The 17,883-nt window shown below is 37.7% G+C and overlaps 1 protein-coding gene across 1 annotated transcript in view; it reads right to left on the reverse strand.

Moving 5' to 3' along the window:
• The window catches only part of LOC104856579 (epidermal growth factor receptor kinase substrate 8), a 90,968-nt gene extending 73,899 nt beyond the window's left edge, over window positions 1-17,069 (reverse strand). The window contains exon 1 of the mRNA XM_010616054.3: window positions 16,989-17,069. The gene's annotated coding sequence lies outside the window, so the exon portion shown is untranslated. The remainder of the gene's footprint in view (window positions 1-16,988) is intronic.
• Between the last annotated feature and the right edge of the window lie 814 nt (window positions 17,070-17,883).

Consider the following 17,883-nt stretch of genomic DNA (forward strand, 5'->3'; position numbering starts at 1 on the left):
ATATATATATGCCTTGTTACAAATGATAGCCTACTGCATAGGAAAAAAAACAACTTGATCCAACTTAAATATAAAAAAATAAAAGGACTTGAATTCTGAAAGTTTATGAAAAAAAGACAACAGATAACCAAAACTACTAGAAATAGAAACAAGATAACAGCAAAGGTAGTACCAGAATAAAGGATAAAGGCACAGCATTCTAAAATATATGCCTTGTTACAAATGATAGCCTACTGCATAGGAAAAAAAACAACTTGATCCAACTTAAATATAAAAAAATAAAAGGACTTGAATTCTGAAAGTTTATGAAAAAAAGACAACAGATAACCAAAACTACTAGAAATAGAAACAAGATAACAGCAAAGGTAGTACCAGAATAAAGGATAAAGGCACAGCATTCTAAAAGGGCATGACACAGTCCTGACTTCTGCAAGGCAGAGTTCATGCCTATGATGGAAAGCTTGTCTAAGGCAAGATACTCCAAGTGTGTAACTAAAGCTGACTTTCATACCCATCTTTTAGGACAATGTGTTTTACAGAGAATTGAGACATATGACTATAAACATACATTTTTATAAAAGACTCTTTAAAATTAATGCAGTAAAACGGTTCAGCTCTAGTTCCAAAAGGGCCTTTAAAATTATTCTTTTATTTCATTAATTGACTAAATGAAAATGCTTATTCCAAATCTTATAGAAAAAGCAGAATAGGGCTAAAGATTTAGCTCAGTGGTTCCAGTGCCTGCTTAGTAAGAGCAAGGACCCAAGTTCAATCCCTGGTACCAAAAAAAAAAAAAAAGAAAAGAAAAAGCAGAATAAAGCAATGCTCTAAAAACAAGAAAAAGTGAAAGAAAATACATTAACTAGTCTACAATAAAAAATATTTAGCTCTCTAGCTTTAACAAAAGCCACTCAGGAAATGGTAAGAATGTCTGGGCCTTCCCAGCCATCCCTGCTAAGCTAAGCCACCCTCATCTACATGGGAAACAGACATCTCTCTTATCACAGCCAACTTTCTTACTTCCCCCATATAGAGTGGAAAAACAAATTCTCATCTAACTCAATCTCCTTGTCTCCAATCCGGCCTACTCTCTGAGGATGAGCACCAGTCCTACCAGAACCTAAACATTCTTTCTGGAAATACTGCTGGACTTGCCAGGGTGAGCATCTCAGGTGTGTCCAATTCATGTTACAAAGAGTAATGAAGTCAATGCTTTTCCTAGTTTTCTAGTATGACATGTAGCTCTGCGTTTTTGTGCATGTCACTTAAACTCATGGGTATTCAATTACTATGAAGGTGTAAAGTACCTAGAAGTGGGGTTTTTGCAGCTTCAAAATCCAGCACATTGGCTTAGTGAAAAAAGCCAGCACATTAGCTCAGTGACCTGTGTTTTGAAAAGAAATTTACCTATGCATACACACTACCTGTGAGAAAGCAAAAGAAAATATAACGAGGCCAGGTATTTAGCTCAGTGATTCCGCCGCCTGTCTCGCAAGCACAAGGACTTGAGTTAGCTCCCAGTACAAAAAAAGACAGACAGAAAGACAGAAAGAAAGAAAGATTAGACTGTTATCATACTTGTGTGTGTGGCTAAAACAATGTGGCTGCTAAGTAGCCCTGGGACTAGCAGGTAACAGCACACAGCAGTACACTCAAAACTAGATTCCCTGCTCTCCTACCAAGTGAGCTGCCCCATTCCAGGGTGACAAAACACAGACTCTTCTAGGAAATGTCAAGAGATAGGAGATTCCATGTTTATAAGAATGGAGCTTAATCTCAACTACAACTGCTGAGACCTCAGGGAAGGCCAGGTTTGCCAAGAGCCACATGGCTGCTTGCCTACCATGAAAGAAACAGGATAAAACAAAGTAGCATATTCTTGCAGTGACTACAGATGTCACACAGAAAAACCACTAATTCCAAATAATCACAGCCAACATACTTTAGGTTAAAAAAATGGCAAAAGGACCAACTACCAATCTCCTAATATAAACGAGCAAAGATGTAACATAGCAACACCCACAAGCCATCCCAAACCTATCTGTCTGATGCTCTTCAGACCTTACCCAGGCTCGTGTGACAGGAATCTACTCTGGTTAACAAAGATGGTCCTGCTCGAAGAGAGGCAGGAGGAGCAAGCTGGCCCATATGGCAGATCCCCAACACCCAAAGCCCATTTCCCCATAAGGAAAGGAATACGCCTGCTGAGAAGGAAAATACGCTTGGGTTGGTTTTCTCAGGACGATTGTAATCAATAAAAGCTTACTGAGAATATTCCAATGCTTTTATTGTATATAGTGCTCTTTGCGACAACGAAATTAGAGTTTGAAGATGTGAATGGAAATCTCGACGCTGCCATCTAGCTGTTACCTCGGACAAGTCGTTACCACGTCTGAGCCTCAGTTTTCTCATCTGTAAAATGAAGAATCCATGCAAAAGGATCCACAGATCATGTGCAATAAATTTCTACAGCTACCTAGCTACCCGTCAATTATTTTATTTTTCTGATCCAGAGAAATAGAAATAATTTCTTTACAAATTAATTCATGTGAAGAGAAACACATGGCAGAGTAAATAATGTCACCGATTACATTTTAAGTTGTTCCTGACCAACTCCATGTCAACAACACCCATTCATCTGGTGTTTATTTATGATGCTTAACATTCTTAAATGTGACTATGAAGAGCCATTCTAATTCATTCTTTTGTTTCTGCTTATACAACTCTGGGGTGTGACAAACTGGTAGTTTTGCTAAATAATCCCTCTGCTGTCACTGTACTATAGACCATGTCATATACCTGTGTTAAAAGAAGACTCAGAATTCTAGTGATCAAAAGGAGTATTATCACCAATATAAATTTTTCCAAAATTTATATCAACAATGACCTGACCCTACTCCTTTCTGAAAAAAAAAAATGATGTGCAACAGAAACTAAATTAGAAGTACAGAATTAAATTGAAACCTTTTTTTAAAAAGGAGCTTATTGATACACTTTCTACAGTCACAATTAGATAAGACCAGTACTAAGTGGAAATACCAGTAAGACACCATTCTTAGTGTGATCGTGTGTCAAAAATGATTTTAACATCTGATCTGAAAAGCAGAACTTTGGTAGAAGTGGGCCTATTTACATTGAGGAGGTTCAAAACTGACTCAGAGGAAAAAGTGTTATCCTCTGACTCACTAAGACCACTTCCTGAAACACCCAGTGTTTTTCTTGAAAGGAAGTCCATACAAGTGCCACTTCTTTTGAACAGTGATTAGACAAAATTGAACTTTAACACAAAATGGACAAAAGAGATATATTTTCCATAGCTAGTCAAGTTGCAAAGTATAAGGCTTTCTATAAACATGTACTATCTTGTCATAGGAGGGAAGACTTTAAAAAGTCAGAAACTGATAATCTAAGCTATATTACAAAGGATAAGCCACAGATTACCTGTATATATTTCCCTTTACACAAGAATCACTTAGTGATAATAAACAACTTTATGATTTTAACCCATGAAATTAACTAATATCTTTGGCTTCACAAGAGTCACTTATTACTTTTGAAGTAATTCTTTTCTCCCCTCTAAATCAATTGTGTAGTTATGTTTAATAATAATTTACAAAAACAAATAATCCTTATCAATTCCATATGTATTTATACACATATGTCAAACATCATTATAAATCTTTGAATGCATCAATCTGACTGATAATTACAACTCCTCTGATAAGCAAGTACTATTATTGTTTGTTTCAGAAACAGATGGGGAGCCGAGGATTTAGCTCAGTGGCGCCACTTCCTGCCTTGCAAGCACAAGGTCCCAAGTTCAATCCCCAGGACCAAAAAAAAGATGGGGAAATGGAGGCACAGGAAAAGCCCTTGCCTACCATAGCACAGTACATGGTAAAACTTTGAATATGCAGAGATCAACAGAAGATATCAAACTGTTTCTGTGGTGTATGACAACTCCTAGATCCTTTAGAATGCCTATTAACACGTGAAAGGACACAAAATTACATATGCACAGATATGAATTAACATTTCACATACCATTCCTAGATTCAGGTTTGTCCTCTAGACATTGGTCTGTAAGTTCAAACATGACTAGTACAGCAACAGAACTTGAGTACAAATAATAGTCTTCCAACTACAAGAACAACTATTTAAAGATAAGCTTTGAAACCTTCTCCTGTACGGCTACATTTATGGCAGCCTTACTTGTTTTTGAGTTCTAAAACACTGGAAATATCTTACAGACCTATTAAAAAAAACCTTCAGAATGATACTGCCCTCAACATAGCTCTTGGGAGAGCAAAATACACATAACATTTCCTTCTTCCAAGTAACAAGCAATTAAATGGAATCTTAGTGTTTGTTTCCTCTTGAGTAATCTAGCCAGGAAAGAGTTCAAACATCTGACTCCTGCAGTATTTTGCTTTCCATAGGAAAACCATCTTTTATACATCAAACCAGTTAATAATTATGCATTCATGTGTTCAACTTGCTCCTAGGAACTGGTTTAGTATTAAGTGACTACCTATTTCTAGTTCTAAATACATGAAAAAGGATTCCTGGGCAGCCAGGGAGGCAGACTAAGCCCTCCGGAGTAAGCACCATCTCTCTAACCTGAAGATGGCCAGGAGCAGTGTAATAGGTATAAAGTGATCCCACAGAGCCTGGGGACATAAGTTTCAGGGAATAAGGCCTCAGAGCAGCAGCCTAAGAAACAGGTCATCCCCACGGGGGTGGCTCAAGGTCCACATGTGTTCTTGGAAGCCTGAATGGCTGCTCTGATTTTAGGGCCAAGAGAGTCACCCTGTTTCCTTGAAATACACCATTTACCCTAGTGGCACAGTGAAAGAAGATCAATGCCTGAAAATTAATTCATTGCTTCAAGTTAAACATTTTGTCCGTAGGAGCCACTTTTAAACTATAAACATTCTCAGAGTAATAGCACATTATGCCACCAACATCTAAGTATGAATTATTATTACACAGTTTCTCCTGCAATAGGATGCTAGAGTGATATGAGAATGCCTACAAAGTAAGTTCTGTGCCCAGAAATGTAAGAAATCTGCAGATTTGGAGCAGCAGCAAGCTGCTGCAAGAAAAAAGAAGTCACCTACTAAGATCATGAAAGAAACAAGATTATACATGAAACTATTATTTATTATAAGTAAACATCCTACAAAGTGAGAAAAATCACACAAGAAATCCATTTATTATTTTTGAGAAATGTATCAACTACAAGATATTGTGCTTTGCATGTGGACATACAACAAATAGGCTCCTCTCTTTGGAGAACAGGGGCTCAGGAAGACAGACATGTAAACACATCACTGCAACACCTTTTAGCAAATGCTATCATCATAGTGCCGAAGGCAGCTGTCTGTAGGTTTTAGAGGAAGAGGCAACGGAAACAGATGTTAAAAGACAGCACAGTGGGCCAAACTGGCTGCATATAGGCAGTAAGACGACAGTCTGGACATATGAAAGGCATGGTATATGGAAGGGTATGCGTTTCAGGGAATACTGAGGTATTTTGTCCAGTGGGGCTTCAAGAGAGGGCTATAAAAAGAAGACAGTGTGGAGAAAAGCTTGATGCCAGATTGTGAGAGGCCTTATAATCACCTAAAGGGCCTATTTTTAGATATGGCAAGCCAAAAAAAGACTAATGATCATATTACTAATGTTTAAGGAAACAACTATGGAGGCATCTGGAAGCGTTCCTTTGTGCTGTTTAGTTTTTGGTGCCGGTGACTGAAGCTAGAGTCCCATGCATGCTAAGCATGTACTCTACTACTGAGCTACACTGCCAGCCCCCTGGAGTACTTTGGAAGACAGGGTCAGGAAGCAAAGTTTACTAATTTTGAGATAATTTTATTTCTTTCATTCCTATGGAAATTTTTCCAACTGCATTCTACTGTATCTTTAAAAAAGTAGGACTCACCTACATCATCTCTGTAATTTGTTCAAACTCCATAGTTCTTGAAAGAGAACCTAGGATTTTAACTAATGTAAAATATGCCTACCAAAAATCTACAGGGACACGATTCCGAGAGTTCTTAGTTACATAATAAATCCAATGATGCTATTACGTTCATCCTGTTTTAGAAAAGTTCATTTTAAAATTCCACAGAGTAAGAGAACAGGAAGTTTTTGTTACTGCTTTTTGTTTTTTTCTTGTTTCCCATTATAAAACAGCTCTATAGTGCTATGGAAAACAATATAGTGATTCCTGAAATAATCAAACAAATACTACAGGGTATATGATCCAATAATCCCCGTGGGTGCACTGAACTGGAAGGACAGATACTTGTACACACGTGTTCATAACAGCTTTACTCACAACAGGTAAGAGGTGAAAGAAACCCAAGCCTTGTCGATACATGAATAAATGGATAAGCAAACTGCCACGTACATATAATGGGAATATCATTTGGCTTCTACAAGGAATGAAATTCTGACACATGCTACAACATGGACAAACCTTAGAAGTCAATGTATTTACTGAAATAAGGCAGTCAGAGAAGGATAAATGAGACACTTAAAACAGATTCAAGAGACAGAAAATACAAAGGAGGCTGCCCAGGAAAGTAGGGTGTACGACATGGGGTTACTGTCTAATGAGTCCACACTTTCAGTCTGAGAAGATGAAGACATTCTGGAGGAGATGGTGGTAAAGGCTGTATAAATGATACTCTTAATGCCAATGAACTGTGTATTTAAAGATGGATAAAATGCTACGTATACAGTATTTTACCACAGTAGTTTCCCCAAAAAAATATGAGAAAAAAAATGAACTAGTGCATGCCTACAAGTCTATCAGATACAGTCTGTTTTTTCAGGCTACATCTTACTATAGCCACAAAAGGTATAAAGAACTTCCACTGCAGAGAGATTTATAAACTAAAACTGTCCTAATTTTCTGTAAGTACACACACATGCACACATACATATAAATGAATATATACATTTAAAAATTTAAACTAAACCAGATTTTGAATACATTCCACTTTAATGAAGATAAAACACATATACACACAGTCACTAAATTACAAAATCTAGCTGAGTGTGGTGGCATACACCAATAATCCCAGCACTCAGGGAGGGTGACGTAGGAAGATCATGAATTCAAGACCTCAAGGCCAGCCTGGATTACGCTTCAAGAGTCTGTCTCAAAAATGATCAAAAAAAAATTTTATGAAATCTAAAAATTTTAAGCCAGGGGGAGAAGAGAAACAGAAAAAGAGAGATGGAGACAGGCAATATTGCTCCAGCTTTGCTGTTTTGTTTTGTTTGTAACATGGGATTGAACACAGGGCTTTAGTCCTGAGCTAATTTCCAACTCATTTTTATTTGAGACAGGGTCTCGCAAAATTGCTAAGTTGGCCAAATTGGGCTTGAGCTTGCAATTCTCCTGCCTCAGCCTCCCAGAGTGCTGGGATTATGGGGAACACTGCCACAATGCTTATCCAGTTTTTACTAACTTTTATAAGTCCTGATTCAGCTCTAATGTTATGTGGCTGTGCCTTTTGGAAATGTCATTTCTCACAGATCCTTAATTTTCCCTTTAGTCAAATGGCATTGCTCCACCAGTACACACAAATCTCACAATGCAATAAAATAAAGCAATGTATATGTAAAACTACTTTATATACAATGATTTAGAATGAATGTTATTATAAAAGTGGATCTTTTATAAAATGGCTCAAAAAATTTTGTCTATACTTTTCCCGTTTTAATTGAGCTTTTAAACAAAGTAATAAATATATTTTTTAGAAAAAATATCCACTGCACAAGATAAAATACATTAGTACTCCAAAAGTAGCTTTAGAAAATCTATCCATTGCAAATGTTTAAAGTGATAAGAGAATATTTAGATTTTTCTTTAATAACTAATGAGCCTGCTATTAAGTTCTATATCAAATATCAACAGGAATAGGAATTACAAAATGATTTTAATAAAAGTATGTCAGACTCATCTAAAATACATAAGAAACATGTATGCAATTTCCTTTAAAAACTACCAACCTGATGTGGCTTTTTTGTTTGTTTGTTTGTTTGTTTGTTTGTTTTTCTTTTTTGGTACACAGGGATTGAATTCAGGACCTTGCACTTGAGAGGCAGGTGGCGGCACCACTGAGCTAAAACCCCAGCCTAACCTGACGCTTTACAGCAAATCACCTGTTCACTACAGTAGTTAGAATACTCTTTGCCACTGGAAAAGAGCCAGTTATGATGTTAATGGTGTCTAATTCAGCGACTGTTATTAGTTATTGCAGTCATACTTCCCTGATCTGGGAAATATGCCACCCTCTCTCTGTTCTCCTTTTACTTGATAAATATCTCAATAAACCCAAACCTATAAATGAAATTACCTCCATTTAAAAGCTTACATATGATTTTGAAGACAAAGCTCTACTAATTGGAAGCACTTGAGTGTTTAAACTTCTTTATTAACTCTCTGAGCCTGATTGTCTGTGTTGTTTTGTTGTGAGGATCACCGGAGCCCGGGATCCAGGACAGAACACCTTCCTCCACTGGCTGCTTTAGAAAAGTGTCTTACACACACACCCTGCCTCAGACTGATGTTAGTAATGTGAGCTCACCTCTCCTCAGGAGCAGATCCAACTGAAGCACTTTACATCCGTTTTTCCTGCCGCCTGGGTGACTCTCTCCAAGACAAGCACCATTCAGATGCCAGGATAGCAGTAGAGGTTTGGGAAAGCTGGGCTGCAAGTGGCCTGGGGTAACCTCGTAGGATTGCCCACAATCTCAGGGGCTTAAAGCAAACTGCTTTCAGAGAGGAGAGTAGGAGTCTTCTCCAAGTAATCTCTGTACTTGCAATCATGCCATGAAAATCCCAGCAAACTGTCTGTGTATTCTTCCTGCATTTAATAAATTTGTCTGAAGGCTCACTACTTACAGTAGGCACTGTATTTACAAATCTGGATTTACAGTAATGAGCCAAACAGGTGTAATTTCTGTCCTTTTACTTTTGGAAGAACAACAGCCTTCTTTCATGTTTCCTTGAATATCCCAGCCCTTTATCTCCTCAAAGCCTAGCACTGTCTGTGCCTATTCATTCCCTTCATCTTTGCTTCCCTAACTAGTATCTCTCAGATTAAATGGACCCTCCTTCCAAGTCATTCCCTTACAGACCCATCTAAGATGCTCTCCTTATATGCTTTCATAGTAACTGGAAATTTTCCTCCTAAAACTTTACAGTTGAACACGTGGGCCAGTATATTTAATGTCTGCTTTTCAAAATTACATTGTTACTCTGTATATTTTATACTGAAGCAGACATATTTACCTATTTTTCATTTCAGGTTAAAATTTTTAAGCCATATCTTTCTTTTAGGCAAATTAAAAAAAAAAAAAAAAGAAAAACTTTTAGGGAGGAAGGGGTTGAAGGGAGGGAAGTGGGAAGGGGAAAAAAATAAGAACTAAGATTATGTAAAGGTACAAATTTCCAACAATGAATGTCATTACATTGTATACCTTATAAGTACAAATAAAATTATTTTTTTTTAAAAAAGAAGAAATTTAATATGCAACTTGAATTTTCTGTCCTTTGTACATTCTATCACTTTCTACAATGTATCTAAGGATATTTCTTAACATGCAAATTGTATAATGAAATTATACAATTCTGCAACCTGTCTTATTTTTTTAGTATGCCTATTATTTATTCTATATTTGAGACACTATAGTAAAAATGTTCATGTTGGATAATATACTTACTTTCAAGTCAGAATTTTGAAGTCTACACTCACTTTTAGGTATCAATTTTCTTTATCACTGTCTTATCTGGAATAAGCCTGATAAACAGACATGAAATTATAGAGTTAGCCTCTACAAGCATTGTTTCTTTATTTATAAAATGGTTATAACATCTCTCCAGGGTGTGAGAAATAAATAGGATGCAAAGCACTTAACAAAATATCCTAACTAATTACCAGTTCCTTCCTACATGTAAGGGGCAGGGTGTGTGTTTGAAAATATAAGCCCCCCCCTCCAAAAAAGACCATGGTTTTATTACTATTTTTTGCTTTAAGGGCTATACATTAGGACAGATTTCTGTACAGGACTGGACTATAAATACTTTAGTCATTGTCTCTGGCAATATCTATTTTGTACTTTGTAATAACTTACTAAATTTTTTTAATACTTGGCTTCTAGAAAGAAAACAGGCCACTAGCTATAGTTTGCTGTGACTTTGTTTTAAATTGGTAGAGACACATAAATCCTGCCCTTACTTCCTTTTACTTGATCTTAATGTATATCCAGTGGAATGCTATCAAACATCAGTTAAACAAATACTACTTTAATATATGCACAAGTACACAACCTTAGGCCTTGGGAGGTAACTCATTACCTAAAGAAAGATACATCACATGTTACAGAGGAAGTATGGTCATCTGTCACCTAACCAGCTCTCTGACAGGTTGCAGGTGTGGTCAGTGGGCTCCATCACTGAGGGAATGGCACAGCCCACTCCACAGCTGGCTGCAAGGGAGGACCAGCTGCAACTGGACCACAAGCTCGACAGCATGCTATTCTACTGGCCTGGCCACTGCAGGGAACTTGAATGCAATGTATTATGTGTCTAATATATCTAACATATCTAAATATGGGAGAGGTACAAAGATACAGTATAAAACCTTTCTTCAGTGGGGGTGGCTTTACAGGGCACTGACCATGAATGGAACCTGCAGGACTGGGCGCTGCTCTGTGAGTCAGTAAGTAAGCATGGGGTGACCCGAATGCCTGGGGCCTCCCTCAGGGTCAGGATGACCACTGTCACCATGACAGCACCCCCAGCACTCACCAGGACCAGGACACATATGGAGCTGTTGCCTTCTGGGACCCACCAATGACTTCTTCTGGAATCTTTCACCAGGGACCTGCCAAAAGCTGTTTCACAGTTCACTTTTTTTTTTTCTTCCCTTGACACTGGGGATTGAACCCTGGGTCCTCTCACTGAGCTACAGAACCAGCCCTTTTCATTTTTCATTTTAGAAAGAGTCTCACTAAGATGCCCCAGCTAGACTCAAACTTTCAATCCTCCTGCCTCAGCCTCCTAGTCTGCTGGGATCACTTCTCTTTATACGTACACATAGGAATGTACTCTAAAACGATAAAAGGTATAATATACTAAATACATAATCTGGCTAACATGGTCACTTATAATGGATCTTCATAACTGCATGTGCTATGCTCCTACACAACTGGCAACACAGGAGGTTTCTTCCCACTGTATCACCCCACACATAACATACTGTGCTACAGTATCACTAGACAAGAGGACTTCTTCAGCTCCGCTGTAATCCTACTGGACCTCAGTTGCATATGGATTACCGGCTACACAAATAAAGGAACTTTTGGCATCTTCTTCTATTCTTCTCTTCTCTGACTGTTCTCACTAGACTTCTTATCAGCTTTACAGCAGAACTGGTGTATGCTTGTGAGCTCACAGGTCTCCTGCTGTAACCCTGCATTGAAATCAACGCTAAGGAGAACTTGTTGGGCTTTCACACATAGTTAGAGGTGCCTAATGCTCAGTCTCCACTACATTGGCCCCTTTCAGTCTGAAAATACCACTGCAAATTCTTGTTTTCTCCTCCAACTCCCAACACAATGGTTGTTTCCTTTTTCATAGTATAGTCATTATCTCAGCCCCATATTGTCTAATTTTCGGTATTTTTTTGTATAACCTCCAAGGAAAACTCTAAATCAGGCCTCAGAGTCAGTTTCAGTTATCACTCCGCTTCTGGCGACCTGAGCTCTCTTAGCTTGAGCATCTCTGTTCTTTGTCTATCACAGGAGTCAAAACAGCCTGTGATGCCAGAAATGCTAATTAAGTGCAGAGCAAGTTGCACAACAATGTAGTCACCAATCTATAATCTACAGGACTGTAAGAGACCACTAAGATCTAAGACACAGGAATCAGATCTGATTCAAGGATGGGCACTGCCACTGTGAGTCGCTGACTTTGGGTAACTTAACCCCTTTCAGCCTCATTTTCCTCATGTGTAAAACAGATTGCAACTATACCTCCTGGATAGAGTTCGTGAGGATAACCTGGCATAATCCACGTCAAGCACTTTTCATGGTTAGATGAGCACATAGTAGAGGCTTTAAAATGTTGAACATAATTGCTATCTCTTAAGGATAAGATATATTTTCACAGGAGGGGGGCCACAGGCCTTGTATGCTTACTTTTCAGCCTCTATTCACTTTCAAGATACTCTATTTAGTCCTACCAATCAATAAGTTTATACCTGTTTTTAAAAACAATATACTGGTCAGACAACTTCTTCAGTTTGTTTCTCTGTTGTCCTGTGTTATTCCTTACAGGGACTATTTAGTGTCTTTCATGGTGGGGAGAGGGAGGAAGAATCAGTTCACCTGCAGTATGTTCTCCTAAATGTGATATGTGCACTTCTAAAAATCATGATGCTATGCAAAGCCACTTAATTAAAACCATAGAGTTTAATAAAGAGGTATAACACACATGTACAAAACTCCTTCAGTGTCTCATTTAAAAAATATAAAAGAACCTAATAAAGATTGTAGTACACTGTATAGATGTTAAATGGCTGAAAAAATTTAAAACTGCAATAATACGGCACTACCTTGAAAAAGGTCTGGTTTGTGCGTGGAACTGGACGTGAGAAGGCTGCACTTTATGATTGCAAAGTGGCGGAAGATGAGCCGGCTGAGATCACACAGGAAGTGGAAACATGAAATGGGGAGGGCGTGGCTCAGGCTATGAGGAGAGGCAAGGCTGCCGGGTGACTAAGGTGTGTTCCTGTGCACTTGTGAGTCAGCCAGGTGAGCTATTCTGTGCTCACCTGCTATGTCCCAGATGAAACTGTGCATGAGCACAGGAGATTCACATTATGCTCAGATTAGTCCCTGACATAAGAACAAATTCCCATTTTCACAACGAGCATTATAGCAGGACTAACCGTATTTATTCCCAAGCTACGAACTCATGGGTGAGAACTGTAGTTCATACCTGTAAAGCCTGTGGTGCTTGTCTCTTTCCCACCTGCTGGGTCCACTTCCCACCCGCCGGAGGTCTTTACCTAGAACACACAGTCTTTTCCTGTTAGTACTAAGCCATCATGCAACACTATCTAAAACATTTTTTTTTCTTATCACTCACCTCTCCTTTTGTTCTGTATTTATACCTTGGATTTTTTCATATAAGGGAATATTTAACCTTCTGTGACTTGATTTATTTCACTAACATGGTCTCAGGGTGCATCCATTTTCCTACAAATGACTCAAATTGATCCTTCTTTATGGCTAAATAGTACTCCATTGCATACATGTACCACACTTTTTTCATCCACTCATCTGCTGTTGGACATCTGGGTCACTTCCAACATTTAGCTTTTGTGAGTTGTGCTGCTATGAATATAGGTACGCATATATCGCCGCAATATGAAGTTAACTCTTTTGGGTAAATATTCAGTAAAAGCACAGCTGGGTCAAATGGAATGTTTATTTCAATTTTACCTAAAACATTTCTTAATTACAGCTTTGCGTCTTTAAATCCCTCTGCCAGGGTCATGTCTAATTCAGAAAGCCCCACTTCATTTCTTTATACCTGCCCTCAAATGTCCAGAGAAGCCAATGTCTGCTAGTCAGTAATAACTATGCTATCACTTCATCATGATTTATTAGTCACCAAATATTTATTTGGTTGGTTGGTTAGATTTTTTGAGTCAGGGTCTCACCATAGTTAAAGCTGGCCTTGAACTCACAGCAATCCTCCTGCCTCAGCCTCCTAAGTGCTGGGATCAGAGGTGTGTACCACCACACTCACCCAAAAGTCACCAAATATTTATATCAAACATCTACTAGGCAACACAGGAGAAACAAGATAAAATTATCCCCTGTCTATCATGTTAAGAGAAAGTGTTTAAATAACTTAATCATTTAAACTCAGTCAACGTCATGGAAGTAAAACATTATAACATGCATAAAAATAAATATAACCTAAGGTAAAACCCAAAGTACCAAAAGAAAATGCAAAAAGTACAAAATGTTATTTTCAATGCTTCAGAAAAAGACAAGGAAGGCTGATGGTGGTGGTGGTCAGCAGCCCTTATGGATGAAGTAAATTCTGGTTATGAAGGAGAGACTTCATAATTACAGTCTGAGCAAAGAACAAGAGGCAGGAAATAGAAACCATAATAGATAAAGAACAAGAAATTTAGGACACAAACTAAGACATGTGACCACAAATGATAAACCACACACCACACAATGAATTTCATAAGATAGGAAATGGGAATCCACTAACAACTTCTAGCCAGAAAACTGTGGCGTGAGGTAAGAATGGGCAAAATAGAGCTGGCTTTCAGGGACCCACTTTGAATAAGTGAAGAGAATTGAATCAGTCTTTGGCCTGCCAGGCCAGAGCAGCAGGCCAGCTTCCCTCACTCACACCCCCCGACTTTGTGCCTAAGACTGATACTCCCAGCTCTATTGAATGGACATAAATTATATGAAGTGGTGAACTAAACAAAAGCTATCTGGAAAATAACAAAAAGCCCTTTAAAAACAATGAAAGACAGTAAAGAATACAACAAGCATTGTAACCAGAGATTTAAATCTAGTGGAGTCATATAAATAGCAATGTTAAACATTATCATTCTGAATTATGTCTAAATATGTTACACAATGTATTTCTAGTAATCAAGAATACATAGGCAAATAGTCTTAGAAGCAAACCATTTTTGAACAAACACTCACTGGTGGTCTGAGGTAAGCTTAAGAAAATGCAATCCATTCTGTTCGGATCTTACACTACCAAGTGTAGAGGCTCAATAATGGGCCAATTGTTTTGAGGTTTGAGACAAAACATGGACAATTAAAACTACCCTAAGTTTTTCTAATCAAATCCTCAAATCTAGTTAATATATTCTGTACCTAAGATACTGTATACAAAAGGCACAAATATAACCAAAAGAAGAATTATAATTTCATCTAGGCGAGCATTTAATTTCTAAGTACATTCATGTCAAACCAAGCAACTGAAAATAATACATAAACCTATGCTCTACAATAAAAAAGACATTTTAAAATACTTAGTTGTTTAATTAAAAATATCCTACAGGGTAAACAAGCAAAGGACTATCTCATCTACTTTACTATATCCCTGCCTGATGTTTTTATACAGCTCAACTCACAATAATTTAAAAGGCTAAAATATAATGAACTGACTTTCATCTCCTTAAAACCTCAAGGCAGTTCCTTCACTAAACTTACCTACCTTGATGAATTAGTGACAAATGACATCCCTGAAAAGTAAACTAGATAGGAGCCTTCCCTATACAGTTTATTTCAGAATTATTTATACAGAAACAAGACGAAACAGCTTGACCTCTTTCTCATCATTTCTTCTAATACACAGTTTACTTACGGTAAACTGAAGAAACTGTTTCCAAATCTAGCTGCTGAAAAACTGAAACCTCTTTTAAACCATTCTAGGTACAGTATATACAAAGATATCCTCCTGGAAATGAGGCCACCCAGGTCAAAGAACAAAATATTTCACATTCCATTCTTAGAAACTATATGGGTTTATAATCCGCGTGACACTGACACTTGCCTTGGAATCTAGCCAACAGAGCTGAGCGAAGCTTTCCAGCCAGAGTAGGAGTAAATCAGGCTATAAACGTTTCAAGGAAACTCACCTGTTTATGCCACCAAAAGATGGGTGGGATGTTCCTGTGGGTAGTTTATGTGGTACAGAAGTGTCTTAGGAAATAATAGACACAATACCAAAAAAATCAACACATGTAAGAATGTATTTCCATAGAAAAAGATCAATTAGTCATACTCAAGGTACTAAACTGCTGAACACACTACATTTCCCAGCACCAAAACAGTCAACTTAACTAGTTATTTACCTTTGCTTTCTATCTAGTATGTTCAGTGACAATGTTATCAGATAATGTTTATTTTTAAATTTATCAACCTTAACCTTCATGTAATTACTAGTAACAGAACAATAACAAAAAGGTTTCTTCTGAAAAAAATTAAATGCAACAAATAAACCAAGAGCCACAAAAATAAAAGAGATACAGAGACCTCCATATATTAAGAATCACAGGTGTTTGTCACAAAACTCAAATGTGATATTTAAAACATCACAATTATAAACTTGGACTTTGAACAGTTGTTTTTATTGTTGTTGTTGTTAAGAATAGGAAAATTTTATTGAGAGAAAGATAGCTTCTGCCTAAAAGAGACAGAAGGAGGACTGGAGAGTGGGTCTCCCCTTGAACAGTTGTTCTCTAGAAACTTCCAATAGTTGACTAAACATTTACAAGTTCCATTAATATATGTGGATTTATTTTTTTAAATACTTTAAATACACACATTCAAATTCCTTTTAGGTCCCAAATAAAATGTTTGCACAGAAATTTGGCAGTGTTAGGTCTATGGATTTAAAGCCAGTAATAATCTAAGAAGGTTAAACTTGGTTAATAAGCAAATTTTCATAGTACAACTAACACTATACAAATAATCCAAAGCAGCTAACATTTATAAAATGACCACAGTATTTTATATATAAGATTAACTACAAGGTCATTGTTAGAAAACTTGATACTATGTCTCTGCGATTCCCACTATTAACAGTTAACAGACCTCTTCTTAGCTATTAGATGAAGAAGAGAGAGTATTCTTTTAACCACCAAGACCCAAAGGAAGGAAAGTCTTTAAATCTCATCTCTGTAAACAAGAAGATAGGCGACAGGTCCCTGTGGGGACTGGGGTACAGCCAACTTTATCAAGTTCAGATTCCATGTGGAATATCAAAAAGGAATGTTTAAAAATTGTTGAAGGACTTACTTGGACTAAATGTATTACTATTTGTTTCAAAATCTACAAACACCTTCTCTAATAATTATGCCTCTGACAGCCCTCTTTAGCAAAGGAACTATTCACAAACTCAAACTTACCTGCCCACACCGCTCAGCCAGATCCTCTTGCGATCCTCAAGCAGCAGTGAGAGGGAATTCCTCTAGGCTCATTTATGTGCCAAGTGACCTTTGGTATATCCAAAGAAGGGGTGGGCCTCTAAGCCTAGGTTTCCGGTATTGTACTATACTGAACAGTTTCTCCTTTGCTTTCTCCAGGGCGTTAACTAAGACTTCCCCTTCTTGTTAAGTAAGTAAACAGCTACTACTAAGAACTTCCAACTCTTGCCTAAGGTGCTGGGAAAAAAAATTAAAATGGTGTTAATAACAATTGCTGGCATTGATTGAGAACTTACTGTGTGCTCTAGAATTAATACAGGTAATTGCTATGATTACTTTCCTGTTAAAAGGACAGAATCTGAGGGACACAGTGTTAACTTAAAGGAATTGTGGATGTGGTGATACAGTCAAATGAGCTAATAAAGAAGTTTGCACTACAAACAATTGGACATGATGAAAATAAGCATAAGAATATTAAATACACAGCTTAAATTCCCTGGTGAAAACTAAAACTAGATCCAATGGCTAAAGTGAGCGACAAAAGCAAACACCAATAGCTCTGGCTATGAAGGATGCTCACTGGAGTCTCTGAAACCCTGAAAGTCTAGATTCAAATCGATCTCAGCCTCACAGGCAGATGTGATCAGAAGAAAATGCTTGCTCAAGACAGAACTGTGTTAGATTTCTGGGCCCCATTTCCCGGAAGTAGGAAACAAGCTGCACAACTGCATAGAGCAGTCCAGATGCTCTGTAAGGAGAGAAGAAGGGGGCTTGGCATACTCACACATGGGGCCTGCAGTTGGCACTAAGGTCCTTCCATAAAACCACAGTCATCTTCAAAGTGCTGCAATCAGTTAAAAAGTGATGGGGTACCAAA

This window comes from Fukomys damarensis, unplaced genomic scaffold (genome assembly GCF_012274545.1).
Source record: "Fukomys damarensis isolate Sample0158 unplaced genomic scaffold, DMR_v1.0_HiC HiC_scaffold_19, whole genome shotgun sequence".
NCBI classification, from domain to species: Eukaryota; Metazoa; Chordata; class Mammalia; order Rodentia; family Bathyergidae; genus Fukomys; species Fukomys damarensis.